Source organism: Gracilinanus agilis, chromosome 1 (genome assembly GCF_016433145.1).
Source record: "Gracilinanus agilis isolate LMUSP501 chromosome 1, AgileGrace, whole genome shotgun sequence".
NCBI classification, from domain to species: domain Eukaryota; kingdom Metazoa; phylum Chordata; class Mammalia; order Didelphimorphia; family Didelphidae; genus Gracilinanus; species Gracilinanus agilis.
In genome coordinates, this window is record NC_058130.1 from 77,603,663 (window position 1) to 77,620,280 (window position 16,618).

The following is a 16,618-nucleotide window of genomic DNA, read 5'->3' on the forward strand; positions in this document are numbered from 1 at the left end:
CTCCTATTATTCCATTTGTATTCCAATCTTTCATACTAGAAAACCTTAATCTGGGGTTCATGGAGAGATTGTTGAACTTAGACTGGAATATGACTTCATTTTCTTTTCACCAACTTTAAACTGAAATGTAGCATTTGCTTTAATCTAAAAAAAAAAAACAATCAATAAACATTTATAAAGCATTGACTATATGCCTGGCACTATGCTAAGCGCTGGGGATATAAAAAGATTCAAAAGACAGTCCCTGCTCATGATGAATTCAGGATCTAATGGAGCAGATAACTGCAAGCAGTTATATGCAAATAAGATATATTAGTATAGATAGGAATTAATCAGCAGAGAGGAGGCACTAGAATCAAGAGAGATTGGGGAAAGCTTCCTGTAGAAGGTAAGATTTTAGTTGAGACTTGGAGGAAACCAGGGGGTAGAGATGAGTGGGGAGAACATTTCAGGAATGGGGAACAACCAGTAAAGATTACTGGAGAGAGAGGAAGTGTCTTGTTCAAGAAACAGCAAGGAGGCCAATAGTGACCAGAAAGAAGAATATATGGTGGGGTGGGGTCAAGGTAAGGTGTATGAAGACTTGAAATGTATATGGGGGATGAGGAAGGCTGTCTAGATTATGAAGAACTTCTAATACCAAACAGAGAATTTTATATTTGTTCTTGGAGGTTATAGGGAACCAATGGAGTTTATTGAGTAGGTAGGAAAAATTGAAAGAATTGGACTTGTACTGTAGAAAAGAAATCACTTTGGTGACTTAATGGAGGAAAGACTGGAATGTGGAGAGATTCCTGGTAGGCAGACCAACCAGCAGGTTATTACAATAGCCCAGGTAAGGAGATGAGGGCCTGTATCAGAAGAATGAAGACTTTACAAAGTGGAAATCAACAGATCTTGGCAACAGATTGGTTTTAGATTGTGAGAAATAGTGAGGAGTCAAGAATGGCATCTGGGTTGAGTCTAAGGGGCTGGGAAAGGGCTTGACAATGATGGAGAAGTTGGGAAGAGGGGAACATTTGCTTCAATTATTTAAAAATATTTACTATGAGAAGGGGTCCCTAATTTTCACTAGATTGCCAGAAGGGGTTTATATCACACACACACACACACACACACACACACACACACACACACACACACACAGCTTAAANCACACACACACACACACACACACACACACACACACACACACACACACACACACACAGCTTAAAACACCTGCTTTAAACAACAATATTCCTGATAAATCCATCCAAGGACAAGAGCTATCCATATTTTTCAGATAGAGGGAAGAAATAGCATTGGCTAGCTCAGATTCAGAGTATCATTAAAGAACTCAGAACTATAGATGGGTTGTAAACTAAATATTCTTGTTTTCTGTTCAAAGTCTTTTACATTGTAAAGTAGCCTTTATTTGATGAAAAAAAAGTGTTTTCCCCCTTCCTTTGTTTCAAAACAAAAAGCCTTAATGTATGTAAAATGCTCATTCTGTCATAATGAATATATCTACATTCAGAAGGGTGATATCTAATTAGATTATACTGATTATTTTATTTTTTCACAGAGACAAAGAGATGGAATACATATATATCATAATTATAAAGTAAAAATCATCATGACTACATAGTAACATAAGGAAGCCCAAGATTTTCTCTGAAGTTGTCCAGAGACATCAACTTAGAAGCATTCTTTATTTAGGAAATGGTAGTCAAAATGGATGTATTTTTAATTTATGTAATATTTTTGGTTTGGTTCTGATGTTTCATCAAAAATTAGATTATGCTCTAAATGTTGTAACTATAATGACAAACTATACACAAAACTAAGTGTGTATTGTTATATATTTAACATATTATGTATTATACACTATTATTAGTAGTATGTGTCACACTTATAAGATAAAATCGTACTGTTTTTAATTGTCTCTGAAGTTAATTGTGCTGGTGTATTTGGTAAAGACTTATTGAAAGGGCATCCTGGGCAGATTATGTTTATGTGGCACGTTGGAGTATTTTGGAGTATTTTTGATGTGGCTATATGTTTAATAAACCACTTTGATGTGTCATCATAATTGTGTCTTATGGCTATTAATCCTCATTTCTACATTTAAAAAAATTATATTGTTTTCACAGGCTCTAAATTCTTTCCAAGAATCTGTTGAGCTAAAATAATCATCACAATAACAAAAGTAAACTAGGGCTGAGAGTGCTAACAAAAGAAGATTGATACCAAAAGCATATTAGCCAAAGTGCCACACACATATACACACATACATGTACAAAAGGGCAAAGCTAAAGAATAAAGAGGTTCTTGGCTTCTCTATGTTGTTGTTCTAACAAGAGAAACCACATTGACTTTTTCTGAGTCTTGGTTCCTTATCAGAGAAACTGACATTGATAATAATCCATATTGATTGATAATTGATAAAAATAATTGATAAAAATCCTTATGGTACTAAGAAGAATGAACCAAGTAAAATCATTCTAAATATAAATACAGTCACATAATTTCTGCTATTTTTCTCACAAATATTTTACTGCTCAAAGTATCTTTGAAGGTATATGAATTATTTTATTGCCCTGGGGCCATTTTTTTCTTTCCATGTACAATTGGTATCTATCTGTACCTTCTAAAAGGATTTATGGCAATTAATTAAAGTACAGAGTGTTAAGGATAATAATAAACTCAGTATCTGATTGTTTTTGTTAATCAGAGACCTTAGATACAAGGGCCAATGGTAACAATAGTGAGCCTTGATTGTAGGCCAGCGCAATGGAAATTGCAAGAGACAGAGAAAAAAAATACTTATTCCTAATTTATTAAGACTTATAATGTTTTAAGAAGGTGATAAATAAACAGGAAACTCTAAATACTAAGGGGTACTAAGCTTTCACCCGCTCCCAAACTAGACCTCACTGTCTGCCTTCTCCTGGAAAGCCAGGCTACTCTATGATTTCCTATTTCTACCTAAACCCCCAAATTTCCTTCTTCAAATTGATAAGTTCAGTGGTAGCCAGTCAGAGTTGCCCTGACTAAGGCTTGGCCCCAATCTGGGTTTAAAGACAGAAAAAAGATTTTCTTTTTCTTCTGTTAGGCTTCACACTGATCATGAAATCACTTCTCTCTTCAAAAGCTGTTACTCCAAGTATTTCCAAAGATTTTAGAGGAAAAGTCTCAGAGAGGATTTGAAACAGCTCTGTCTTGAACCAGGCTCAGTCTCAAGACAGCTCAGAACTGCTGCTCAGAATCTCCAGAGCTCAGAGTGGCAGTTAAAAAACCCTCCACCTGAGGATTCTGACAGACTCTCCTGCTTTCCATTCTGACTTCCATTCATCCATCAATAATATTATTCCTAATAAGTGTCAAAGAGCTTTTCTACTTCCTATTGGGGGGATTTGAGGTATTCTCACTTTCAATTTCTTGTGGTTTGGGTGTTCAGGCCTTTAACTACAGAGAACCTGGCTCAAGCATAGAGAAAGCAAGTCCATGATAAAATACTAGGATTCAAAAGGATTCGCCTCTCACATTCAGTGAGTAGCCAGATATTATCAGTACCACCTCCGTATCATGTCTCGAATCTTTTGTCTCCTTTACATCCCCACTATAACTAACCATGCTAATTTATTTCATCATTTTTTCTTGCCTTGACTACTGTATACCCTCCTAAATGATTTTCCCATCTCAAGTCTATCCCATTTCTTAACTTCATCCTTTATATCACTGTACAAATAATTCTCCTAATTACTGTTATGATGAGATCATGTAATCATAAATTTTTAGAGTTGGCCTTCATTGGCCATTTGAGCCACCCAAACTTGGACAAAAATTCCTTCTACAACAAACTAACCAAATCCACATTTTGCTCAAGGAACTTTACTGAGGGGGAATACCCTATTCCCTTTGGATAGTCCTAATTATTAAGTATTTTTTACTTATATCAATCTTTATTTTGCCTCTTTGAAACTTTGACCAATACTCCTCTTATAGTGCACTAATATTTACTCCTTCTTCCAATTGATAGTCCTTCAAATACTTGGAGACAGCTATCATGTTCCTCCTAAGTAGTGTCATCTCCCAGCTAAAATACAAGTTCCTTCAGTCAGTCTTCCTTATGGCATAAATTTGAGGCCTTTCACCAAATGAGGTGCTTGCCCACATTTTTTTTAAATGCTTACTTTCCATTTTAGAATCAATACTGTATATTGGTTCCAAGGCAGAAGAATGATAAGGGCTAGGCAATAGGGGTTAGGTGACTTGCCCAGGGTCACATACTTAGGAAATGTCTGAAACCATCTTTGAGTCCAGAACCTCCCTTCTCAATCTACTGAGCCATCTACCTGGTCTCCTTTTTTTTTTTTTTTTTTTTTTTTTAAACCCTTCCCTTCTATCTTAGAATCAGTACTATGTATTGGTTCCAAAGCAGAAGTACAGTAAAGGATAGTCAATGGGGGTAAGGTGACTTGCTAGGTGCTTGTCCACACTTACACTCCCTCCTCCAGTTTTTCAGTGTCCTTCCTAAAATTTAAGTGATTCCTTATGATGCCCAGAATTGAAAGGAACATTTTAGATACAGAATGACTAGGATAGAGTATAGCAAGGAAATTCCCTTATTGTTCTCAGAAGTGATGCCTCTCAGAATGAAGGCCAAGATTCTATTTGCTTTCCTGGTTGCCATGTTATACTGTTGTCTTTGAGCTCCTAGACCCCTAAAAACTCCAGTTCCCTTTTGATATTATTTCCTTTTTTAACCATATCTCTATCATCTTGTACTTTGGAAATTGCTTTTTTTGACGTAATTTCATAAGGTACAAGATAGGGGAGGCATGACTAGACAGATTTTATCTATAAAATGTCTGAGCCTTGTAGTTCTCTAGTTTTTAATAAATAAAAGATTATTTGCTGTCTCTTTATAACATTAAACTGTTGTTACACAAATGAGGCATTATATTATATCGCTCAGAAGAAAAAACCTGAGCTTTTATATTCCTACTATACAACATTTTTTTATCAAATTGTCCTAATCCCATACAAGAGGTATTTTTTCCACACATATATATTATCTGACTATATTAAAACAAAGTTCTTTTTAATATCAAAATACCCATATGTAACAGCAGCAATATCTTACATAATTTATTAATATAAATCTTTTTCTTTACATCCCTCCTCTCCACTTTTCTACCCTCTTTATCACTAAATTGCTCCATATGAAAATTCCCTTAGAGAAATAACATGAACCTTTCATGTGCATTCCCTTGATCAAACATTATGATCTTGTCACTCCTCTTTTCAAAAACCTTTGGTGGCTCTTGGATGTCAACCAAACTCCCGATCCTACACTTGAGACCCTCTCCAATCCAGATCCAACATATCTCCCAACTCTAACTCATACAATTGACTTTCATGTACTCTCTCACATTGGACTATCCTTTATCCCCCATTCTTACTTTGCCCATCCCTATATTTGTATACGGGACTATCTCTGGCAAGTTTTGGCTCTCTTCCCATGCCATCCTTTAATAAAGTTTCTCCCTTTTTTTAAACCCTTACTTTTTGTCTTAGTATCAATTATAAGACAGAAGGGTGGCAAGGGCTAGGCAATTAAGATTAAGAGACCAGGGTCACACAACTAGGGAGTATCTGAGGTCAGATTTGAACCTATGCCCCCCCAACTCCTGGGCTAGCACTTTATTTACTGTGCTACCTAGTTGTTCCAATTCCATCCTTCTTTCAAAGACCATCTTAAGAGGTTCCTTTTCCATGGATTCTTCTCTGACCTCACTTTCAACCAGCTGAAAGTATCTTTTCCTTCCTCAAATTTTCCATAATGCATTGAATGGGCCTTTCCTTTCCACTTATTATACTTTCTGTTGTATCATAATTATACATATATGTCTTTCCCCTTCATTTAGATCCTCAGTCCCTTCAAAGCAAAATCTGTGTTCTGTTTGACTATATATTAAGCCTATCTGGCATAATGCCTTTATATAAGTCATGGTGATGTAGGTATTTGATTTTCTGAAAAAAAAAACAATATTGAAATATTAAGTTACATTCTAGACAAGTATTAATTTTTTTCTAGAAATGACATATATTTTAATTGAATTTAAATGATAGAATTATACTTTGACCAGTATAAAGCTTTTAGTTTCAATTAAATGGCAACTAATTACATACATTTTATTTGCTAGTGCAGTCATAGTATACTTTAAAACAATTTTCTGAATTTTTTTCTAATTCCTACTGAATGTTTATTGCACTAAATAATGACTAATGTAATTAAGATCATAGAATTTTAAAAGTTGAGCTTTGGAATATTTTGACAGTCAACTCTGGGGAACATTTAAGGAGTGCTAGGTTTACTATATTAGATTTAAAAGACTTGGTGAAGAAAAGTGAAGTGATCAAGTCTTCTGTGGGTCAGGGGGGTGGAGAGGGAGGAAACATATTGATTAAGTGTTAAGTATATGCCAGGCACTTGTGATAAGTGCTTTATAAATATTGTATCTCATTTGATCCTCACAAAATCCTGCAAAGTAGGTGTTATTATCTTCGTTTTGAAATTACTAGTTGTGTTATTTCTTCATTTTGTTGTTGAGGAAACTGAGACAGAGGTTGTGACTTGCTTAGTGTCAAACAACTAAGATAGTGTTTAAAGGTGGATTTGAATTCATATCTTACTGACTCCGTGCCCTGGATTCTATCCATTCTGCCACCTATCTTCAAGTCCATTTTTGTTACTATTTAGAAGCAAATATTTTCAAAATTGGTAATTTCATGGTAAATCAATGGCCACACCAGTGAAAATGAAAAGCAGATCCCACACAAAACTTAACTAACTTAAGCCTCATTTATGTGATGGATATTTTACGGCAGTGACTTTAAACTTAAATAGAAATGGGAACCACTAAATGGTTACATAGGTACTTTTATGGGTACATATTGACTTAGGAAAACACACATTAATATTATCTATGCATCACTGTATTCTTATTTATTTTGCTCCATGTTTCTTAATTACATTTTAATATGGTTCAACTACACTTAGAAAGGTTGCAGATAGCCTACAACTGTGTGTTTGACACCTCTGTTTTAGGGTATAATGGGTCAGTGCGTGGTCTAACATGGGGTGTAGGGAATGCAACTGTTGAGTTAGTTTTGTGGTACTGAAATGCAAGGTGGCTAATAGAAACTTTTTGCTTCTGTAATTTCTAACGATCACAAAAAGTCAGTTAGAAATCTTAGAATTTTCAGAAAGTCAGTTAGGACTTGAAGCTATAAATAGAGGTGAAGTTCCAACTGATGGGGCTTTTGCCTTCTGGCTTTTGCTGTGGCTTAGCCTGTTAGTTGTGGCCCTTCAGCTTGGTTTTGCTTTGGCCTTGGCCTGTGCTTATCTTGTCTTGGGGAAATTTAAACCTATCTCATTTCTCTGGATCTCTCCCTGATCTCTCCATATACATTCCCTCCCCTTCCCCTGAATTTCCTTTGGGCCCTGGGTGGAAGGAAGGGCTTAGTGATTGAACATTGTGGGTTTTAGTTTCTATAGACAAGTAGAGTATCCTCAAATAAGTTACCCCTAGTTTTAGTGATTTAATAAGGACTTTATTTAAAAGGTAGTCAAATCTCCCGACTGGGAGAACAGGCTCTCTCAGTCTAAACCTCTCCGGGACCCATCCCCCACCATCACCCCTCTCCCTAGCAGCAGTTAGAAACCCTGAACCTCTTCCCTCTTGAGATTAATAAATCCCTTGTTACCTACTCAAAGCCTCTGGTGAATCATTGTATCTAAGATTGAGGCAAAGGCTAAAGAGGGAAGGAATCATTTTCTTTTTATTTCTTGAGAGAACTGGGGGCATCCATCTTGGCAGGAAGTACCTACCCAAGACTTCCTCCAGTCATCAATTTGACTGGCAGGGAGGGGCCCCCTCCACTCTTCCCTTGAGAGACTTTAGAAACTAACAACAGAAACCCTCCAGCCAAAAACCTAAACATTTCTTACTGGCCTTAATTTCCTCCTTGTATCCTCTGTCTCAAGCCTCTGGGAATAAACTTGTTTGAGCTGCCCTCTCCTACATACCCCATTTCCTTTATCTCCTATATACCTTTCCCTTACCTCCTTTCCTCCTCTAATCACCTTACAATCACCTAATATCCCCTTTAGCCTTCCTCACACCCAAATTGCCTTCCTTGACCCACTCAGACTACTTAACTTTTTAATAACAGTACTTTCAAGGCAGGGTGTGTTCCTTTAGTCCTGCAGGGTCTCTAGCTTCATGGTATCAGTACCAAAAAACTGGTGTACAGATCTATAGAGGTAAGTTCCTGAAACTCCATTATACACAGAAGAAATTTTATCACCCTTTGTGGACTCTAACACTTTCTCACATGTCTTGATTTCACTTTGGACTTCTTTTTAACATTTTATTTGGTATAGAGAGAAGCTATTATCGTTTGCCTCTACTTCCCAAACTGTGCTTTTGGGACCTTTGAATATTACAACTAATAAGGAGATCAAAAAGGAAAAACAGAAGTAAGGGTGAGATGTTCTAGTTAAACATATGACCGACCTTGCAATTGTATCATATAAGTTATAGAAAATGGAGGTGGGGATGGGCTATGTTCATTGCCTTGAATTGAGGAGAAGAGTCATTTAATTATATAGTTATAACTCTTATGAAATGAGAAGCGTGGGTAGGAAGTCTTTTTAGAGATAAGGAATTTAAGGAACAAACATTAGCAAAAAACAAAGGTGCTATTAGTACCTGCCACTGGTCTGCATATATTCCTTAAGTCTTAACTCTTTTAAGACAAACTCCAAACTTTAAAGCATGCTCTATAGGTATGGAGAACATGTTAACCTGTTCAGTGCTTCATAGTACTAAATCAGGTTGATCTAGAGGTTTATTGTGTCCCTCTACCATTTAGCATTACATGCTCTCTAAACGGGTGGATTTTATAGCAAGTTAATGTTCACACAAACACATACAAAGTGAAAGACAAGTCGCATGCAAAAAAATTAATCCCTAATACCTAACTTATTGAGATGAATTTTGGGGGCATCGTTGGCTGTGCTCTGGCAGCAAATAGATATGAACATGATATGAACCCTTCAGGGATTCCAATAGTGTCCTGTTCAACCAAGTCCAATATTCTGGCTGAAATCCTATTTATGGAAGTGCTAACAGTTGGAAGGTAGCTGCCTGAGAATATGGCCTTTATTTATGAACAAGAAGGGATTTCAGCCCCTTTTTGTAGGTTATAATTTTTTTAACCATTTTCCCTCCTTCCAAGATCAAGCACAATGTTCTGGGGATCAGAGGCCAAACTTAAAATTTAACCTTAGTAATTCTTTTGGAATATGACCACCTTGGCCCCTATTTCCTGGAGACCAAATATGACACATTTCTTCTCTCCAGAGTTCTCTGGTACCTTTAAGGAGATTGAAGAGTAGGGCATCTAGGCATTCTACAAATGACTCCAGTCCACACCAATAGTGATCTTCCCAAGGGTAAGGAGTGGGATTCCCTTTACTCAAGTTCCATTAGCCATTGACAGATTAACTTTTACAGAAAAATATTTATAGAAGGCATAACCACAAATATGCAAATTTACTCCCCCAACATGTAGAAGACATAATCCCTTTTCTTTTTGTACCACCTCAATCTCCAGAGAGGAGATATGGATTAGGCTTATAGTTTAGTTCACTTTCTATAGATCAGTTCCAATTCCAAGTCCAAAACCAACTTGGCCTTGTGTCTCAGGCACCCAGAACTTCCATGTTGATATACTGCTGCCCACAATCCTGGCTCCAAGGTCATTACAGATGAAACACCCAGGTTCATGAGGATTATCCATGATGTCTAGAAACTAAGGTTAAATAGCTCAGAAAAGAAACAAATACCCTAAGCCCATCTCTCAGAGCCAGAGTAATGGAGGGATAGCAGGAAAAGGAAATCCTTCCCCTCTCATTGATTCACTTCTTGGCATCCATGAGGGAGAAGTGTGATCTTTACCTTCAGGACATGCACAGGAAAAAGAGCAAAAGAAAGAGTGATAGAAAAAGAGCCATGATCTCAGTCTTGCCAGTTTTAAAGATGCAGGCAGCCAAACAAAGGGATTTACACCCACTGACATGATAGAGATGCAGAGGCCTCTATATTAAGCATTCTGGACATGTTCCAAAGGCTCTTCAAAGGCATCTCTGTATTAAGTGAATTAGGAATGGCCAGACAAACTCATATTTCATTTTATTTAACAGTCCTTGGCCTTTGAATGGGCATTATCATTTCTCCATAGAAGCAAGAAGCAGGAAATATTTTTTTAGGTGAGCCATTTCTATGGTTCCATGGCTTTTGAGGATAATTAGAGCAAGTTTAAACACTGTACAACCTTAATAATATAAGGGTAATGATCAGAAAGAGATCACGGAGGAATTTCAATAAAACTGTAATATAAAGAACTGCACATGTGTAGATTGTCAGATACAAATGATTTCCTGAATAAAATTATACAAGTAATTATTCATGTACAAGAAATTCATCTCTAGATGATTTAGAAGGTAATCTATTTATTTACTTTTAGTAATTGATGGTAAAACATCTCTAAGCAAGAGAATTTTTATAGATTTGCTTTTCTCAAACTTTAGATTAGATATATTTAGATGTATGATGCCTTTAACAAAAAACAAAGCAAGAATAGGGATTCTTAGTCTCTTTCTGTAGTGGTAATTAAGATATATTTACCAAGGTGGAATGTTGGGTAGCATCATTATCATTTATAAAAGTTAGGATAAGGCTGGTATTCACATTTACATGACCACAAATGTCTTTGTTATTTAAGAAAAGAAAGAATCTTTGGACTTCCAAATTATGTAGCAGTCTCTTATCTAGGATCTGAGTAAATTTCTCCCAAAGTCATTAGCTTAGAGTAAGTAGAGGAAAACAACTGAAAATTTACTAGGAAAAAAAAAAAAAGGATGAGTCATCTCTTCCTTCTCTAAGGAAGGAGAAAGGCATCTGAAAGCCACTCCCTCAAACATTGTCTTAGAAGGAAAAAGCTAAAGACTTGTAGGTAGAATAGAAAAAGGTTTGGAAATATATGCTAAAGAGATTTCAAACATTAGAGCTCCTGGCTTAAGTTATGTGTCAGCAGACATTCAGGGAACTAGAAAAACACCCCCATTATATGGGTGTCATATTTTTCAGATGGCCTTAAGTAGACATGTGACAGGAGCCAGAGAGGGCACCTATTATCACCATGTAATGGCTTTTTGAAAAGTGATCCAGGGATATTTATTTTGCCATCTTCTTTTCCTAATAATAAATTCTTCTATAATATGCATAGACATTGTGTTCAAGTTGTTGACCTTTATGCTGTATTTGAGATTCAAATTAATTTCTTTAAAACTGACTGGTCAGCCTATGTTTATTTGTGTATGACTTCCCAAAAGCATTGTAAGTAGTAACCTAACAATAATTAGAAAAGCACTTAGAATTAAAAATTACAAGAGCAATTTGCTATAAGTTAAATTGCTGTAGAATAAGAACTATCTCTAATATGGTTATGAATGAATATTGCATTAGGAAAGCTAACAGAGCAATGCTCCATTGTATCATAAAATAAAATCTCATAGTCACTGTTTGCAAAACAAAATAAAAATAAACTTTTCCCATTAAGTAAATTTAAAAATTTACATCATACAGGTTTGCAAGTATTTTCAGAATTTGTATACAAAGTGCTAAAAATCCCCATATTTAGTCATAGGTTTGGCTTCATACCCCACAAATTGGCAAAGATGACAAAGGATGGCAATAGTTAATATTGAGGAGGTTGTTGGAAGATAGGATACCCTGGTTTATTGGCTGGTGGAGTTGTGGATTGGTACATCCATTTTGGAAAGCAATTTGCAATAATACAAATAAAATGACTAAGATGCCTATATATTTTGACTCAGAGATTCCACTACTAGGCTTATACCTCAAAAAGGTCAATAATCAGAAGAAAATTCCCATATATACCAAAATATTGATAAAAGCACTTTTTTTAGATGCCACTTAATTGAAGAATGGCTAAATAAGTGGTGATATGTGAATGTAATGGTTCTTTTGCCTTCTGGAATATCATATTCTAAGCCCTCTGTTCCTTTAATGTAAAGTTGCTAAATCTTTGTGATCCTGACTATGGTTCCAAGATATTTGAATTGTTTTTTTCAGGCTGCTTGAAATATTTTCTCCTTGATCTGGGACATATATTATATTATAATTATAAAAAGAGTAGGGCACCAGGGATGTTAAAATATAACCTAAATGGTTGTGGGTACACACACTGGGTTGAAGGAGAGACAGGACGAAGCAGGATAGGGAGACCAAGAATCAAGAATGCCAGTTAGCCCCAACTGTCACTCTGCTCACCCTAGGCCAGGGTCTTTGGAACCAGCAGGCAAGGTAAAGGTTTTTTAACAGCTTTAATTATGATTTACTTATAAAGGTGGGATAGGGGACTCTATACTTAAAACCCTAAAGGGCAATTCACATGGGCAAGGGGAGGACTTGACTACTCTAATTCTAGTTGACCTAGCTAGGCAGGGCCAAAGGAGAAGTACTGGAGTAACTGGGAGGCTGCTTCAAACCTGGTTCCAGCCAGGCTTGACCAGCACAGCTAAAGGGCCTGAGGGTGGCTTTGAGGGTTCTCACAGTAATCCACAGATGATCACAGGATGCCAAAAGCCAAGGTGGTCCAAGGTATCCAAGTAGAGAGAGTGTACTTGAGATGCTGTCCACCAGATTCCAAACTCCTCCTCCACTTGGTATAGCTCTGCAAGTCTTGTCCACTTGTTGGAAGCCACCACCACTCAGGATCCCAGGGAATCAGGATGCAGGGTGTTCTTAACTCTGAGATCTCCCAGGGCTAGCAACAGTTTGTGCCAACCACTAATGGAGTCTCTCCCAGAGCACAAGCAACTTTCTGCTCCTTCATTCCATCTTGGAATGCTCCAGCCCTTCCTGCTAGGTCCAACCTTAATACTTAATTAATTACTAAATAATCTTCCTCACAACATAACTATTATTTGACTGTAATATTCCTAGGAGTTTGCATTTGGGGATTTATTTCAGGAAGTAATAGATGGATTCCTGCAATTTTTTTTACCCTCTTGTTCTAGGATATCACAGCAGTTTTCCTTGTATGATGTCAAGGTGCCTTTTTAAAATCATAACTTTCAAGTAGTTCAATAATTCTTAAATGATCTCTTCTTGATCTATTTTTGAGATATTTCATACTTTATTTAGGTTTTTCATCCTTTTAACTTTGTTTTATTGTTTTTTGAACAGATCATGGAGTCACTGGCTTCTGCTTGCCCAATTTCAATTTTTAAATAATGATTTTCTTCATTGAGCTTTTGGACCTCTTTTTCCATTTGGCTAATTCTACTTTTTTAAAAGTGAATTTCTTCAGTGAAATTAATTAATTTGGGACGCTCCTCCATGACTGCCTCTCCCCCTCTCTTATCTTTTCTTTAACAAGCTATCTTAAAATTATGTATGAATGGATAGGACCAGGTCCAATGGATAATAACTTTATTTATTTATATAAGGCCTAATTGTAGAAATGATAAGACTCAGATATAGAGGTTTCTTGATTTACTGATAAAAGATTTCACTGGAACTCCAATGTCTACAGACCTCCAGGATATTCCTATTTCTTAACAAGTATAATATCTGGTTCACAATCTTTTTGTCCTCTCCAACTCCTGCTCTCATATTAGGGGACTTTGACATATATATTAACCTTCCTATAAACCAGCAGCTAAGGAGTTAACAGTCTTCTCCAAGACAAAAAGACAGAAATTAAATCAGACAGTCAAGGTCAAAGCTAGGCAGCTAAACATTTTGCCAGGTGCATTCATCCCAATGAAGTTAAAGAACCATTTATAAGAATATCTTTAAAATATAGTAACTTTCCCCAGAAATAACTTTCTGATAATAATGAGGCTAACTCTCAGCTTTGAATCTTTTTTTATTCCGGGCCTAATCTTTTATCTTGAGCTACTGTGATTCTATTGTGCTTTGTAAACCATATACTAATCCTGATTAGTTAATTCTGTAACTTTGGCTTGACTGCGCAGCTGCAAACTTCTTTGTGCTTTTGTGTGAAATGGGTTTTGAATTCTGTATATAATAAACTGGAAGCTCCATGTCTAACTGGAGCATCCATGAGCTAATGGATAGCCACTGTTTCCAAGTCTTTTTCATTCTTAACAATCCGACGCCACTTTAGGCCACTCGAAACCCTGTCAGTATATAGAGCTGGACCTCTATAGATTATAAAGAAAAAAAGGTACTTTCATTCCATGCTGGTAAAATTGAAAATTTGTAGAGTAATTTTGGACAACACTCTGGCAGTATGTAGTAAAGTATTCATATATGTATATTTATGAACACATATATTTAAATCTTCCCTTTGAGCAAATAACTTAATTATTTTGAATTTTTCTGGACTTTTGACTTTATTAGTTAGGGAAAAAGCTTCCTGTGAGAAATTCTCAATAAAAATTGCTATTTTCTTTGTTATTTGTTGTCTTCATAGTTTCCTGGGCACTGATGGATTAAGTGGCTTTTTTGTGCTCACATAGCCAGTATAGTCAGAGGAGGTGAGAATAAACCTAGATCTTCCTTTCTCCAAAGTCAGCTCTCTCTATCCACTATATCATGATGTCCCTCCAAGTTACTGGGAATATACAGGTATTCTTTCCACATGGCAGAGGATTAAGGTTGCAGCACCAGGGATATGGAAAATCCATGTAAATTTTTTTGGTCCTCGCTTTGTACCAGAGAGGTTTGGGGTCTTTTCTTTGTTTTTATGGTGTGTTTATAGTCCCTTATTGTAAAATTTGGGTTAAGTATTTGGCTGTAGACTATATGTAGGCCAATGTTAACATTTCTAGCCTTTGTATATTATCTACTGGCTTTCATGCCCTTTTCATAAACTTTAGCTTTTTACTTAACTTTAAAAAAGAAATTGTGCACATTTATGATATTAAAAGATAAAATGTTGATATTATACAGTACTATGAATATATTTTATACATTTCTGAGTTACTAAATATTTTGTATGTCTTTTGCTGGCCTTCTTGTGCTGTCTGTGACTTCTGCAAAACTTGCCCTGAAATTGCCATTTAACTTCTTTTTCAGATCCATGATACATCAAAGCTGAGATGGGCAAAGACAAGATGTAGAAGAGCTATCTGTATTCTGAAAATGTTATAAGAACCAAACAAAAAAATATATTTTCAAAGATTTTAGTAGCAGTATTTTAAGAGTACTGGGGGTTGTCCAGAGAATGTATACATATTTTCTACTTGCCTCTGGTTCACTCTGTGGTAACTTCTGGAGCCTGCTTCCAGTTACAAGTAATTCAGGAGTTTGTACAATGTGATGAGAGATTGTGTAAGTGACTAATGAGCTGGAAAAGCTCCATGGATGTACCTTCTTTTTAGTCAAAAAAGCATATAGTTTCCTGGGCACTGGAAGCCTGAGTTCAAATGTTGCCTGACACAGTTATGTTTGTGTGACCTTGGTCAAGTCATTCAATATCTCTTATCTGTTGAATTTAGATGATGATTCTTTGATATCCTGCTCCCACATGCCAGAAACTGATATTCAGCAATGAAGAGTCTCATACTGCTGGGTTTTGGGACTTGATATTACCATATTTGCATGCAGGATTGCTATGAGAAAAGTGCTACATAAACTTGAAAATTCTCTTTCTACAGCATTACTAGAAATGAAGTGTTATGAATAAAATCAGTGGAAATTCTCCAAATGATAAACCATTCTAAAAGCCTTTTTTTTTTTTTTTTAGAAAAAGGTATATTTCTTCAATTGTATATTACAAATACGTTTTCCTTGTTCAATAGGCTTCTGCCTCCTAAATCTTCTTCCTAACTTTGTCCTTACCTTCTCCTGGGTTTAGATGCTATTTTTCATTTGAAAAGTATGGAAACAAATCAGAACAGGCAGAAACTGTATGATCCTCAAAGACACTGAATGAAACTTGGCTGTTTTTCTGCCTACTCTTTCCCTTCCAATTTTACATTTTTCCCTCTAAGGCTTATTATATAAGTGAACTGTCCTGGCAGGCAAGGGTGTACACTGTCTAGGGCCATTTTATCCCTTGGCTCAAAAACAAATGAGATCACTCAAGTGTACATTGAAATTTACTTGATACTTTGCTTATAAGATTCATGAATATGGAAATGAGGGGAGAATTACAGTTGCCTGGTGGCAGAATTCTACACCAGGCTGACCAGCAATATGCTTCTAAAATAAAACAAGTTATGTGACCTAGAGAAAGGAATGGTTGGTTACATACTAATTTAAGCACTAAACTGCCCTATTTATAATACAAAATAATCTCTTAAAATCATCTATGTATAAAAGACAAAACACAGATTGTGTGCTTTTAGCATTTTGTTTGGTTCACACAGTAGTATCACATAAGGGAGAAATGGAAGGGATCCCGGACATTGTCTAGTCCCATTATCTCTTCTACAGGTAAGGAGACTGAGCCCCAGAGAGACAAAATCACTTGTTGATAGTAAATGGCAGATCTAATTTCT

General features: G+C 36.1%; 1 protein-coding gene across 2 annotated transcripts in view; it reads left to right on the forward strand.

The window, feature by feature from the left end:
* Nucleotides 1-15,790, forward strand: part of DDC (dopa decarboxylase) — a 121,634-nt gene extending 105,844 nt beyond the window's left edge. Inside the window, exon 15 of one of the 2 annotated variants that reach the window (XM_044671546.1) lies at nt 15,192-15,790. The gene's annotated coding sequence lies outside the window, so the exon portion shown is untranslated. Of the gene's footprint in view, nt 1-1,567; nt 2,072-15,191 lie in introns of those variants that run through there. The other variant, XM_044671537.1, reaches the window with a different exon arrangement.
* The last annotated feature ends 828 nt before the right edge of the window (nt 15,791-16,618 follow it).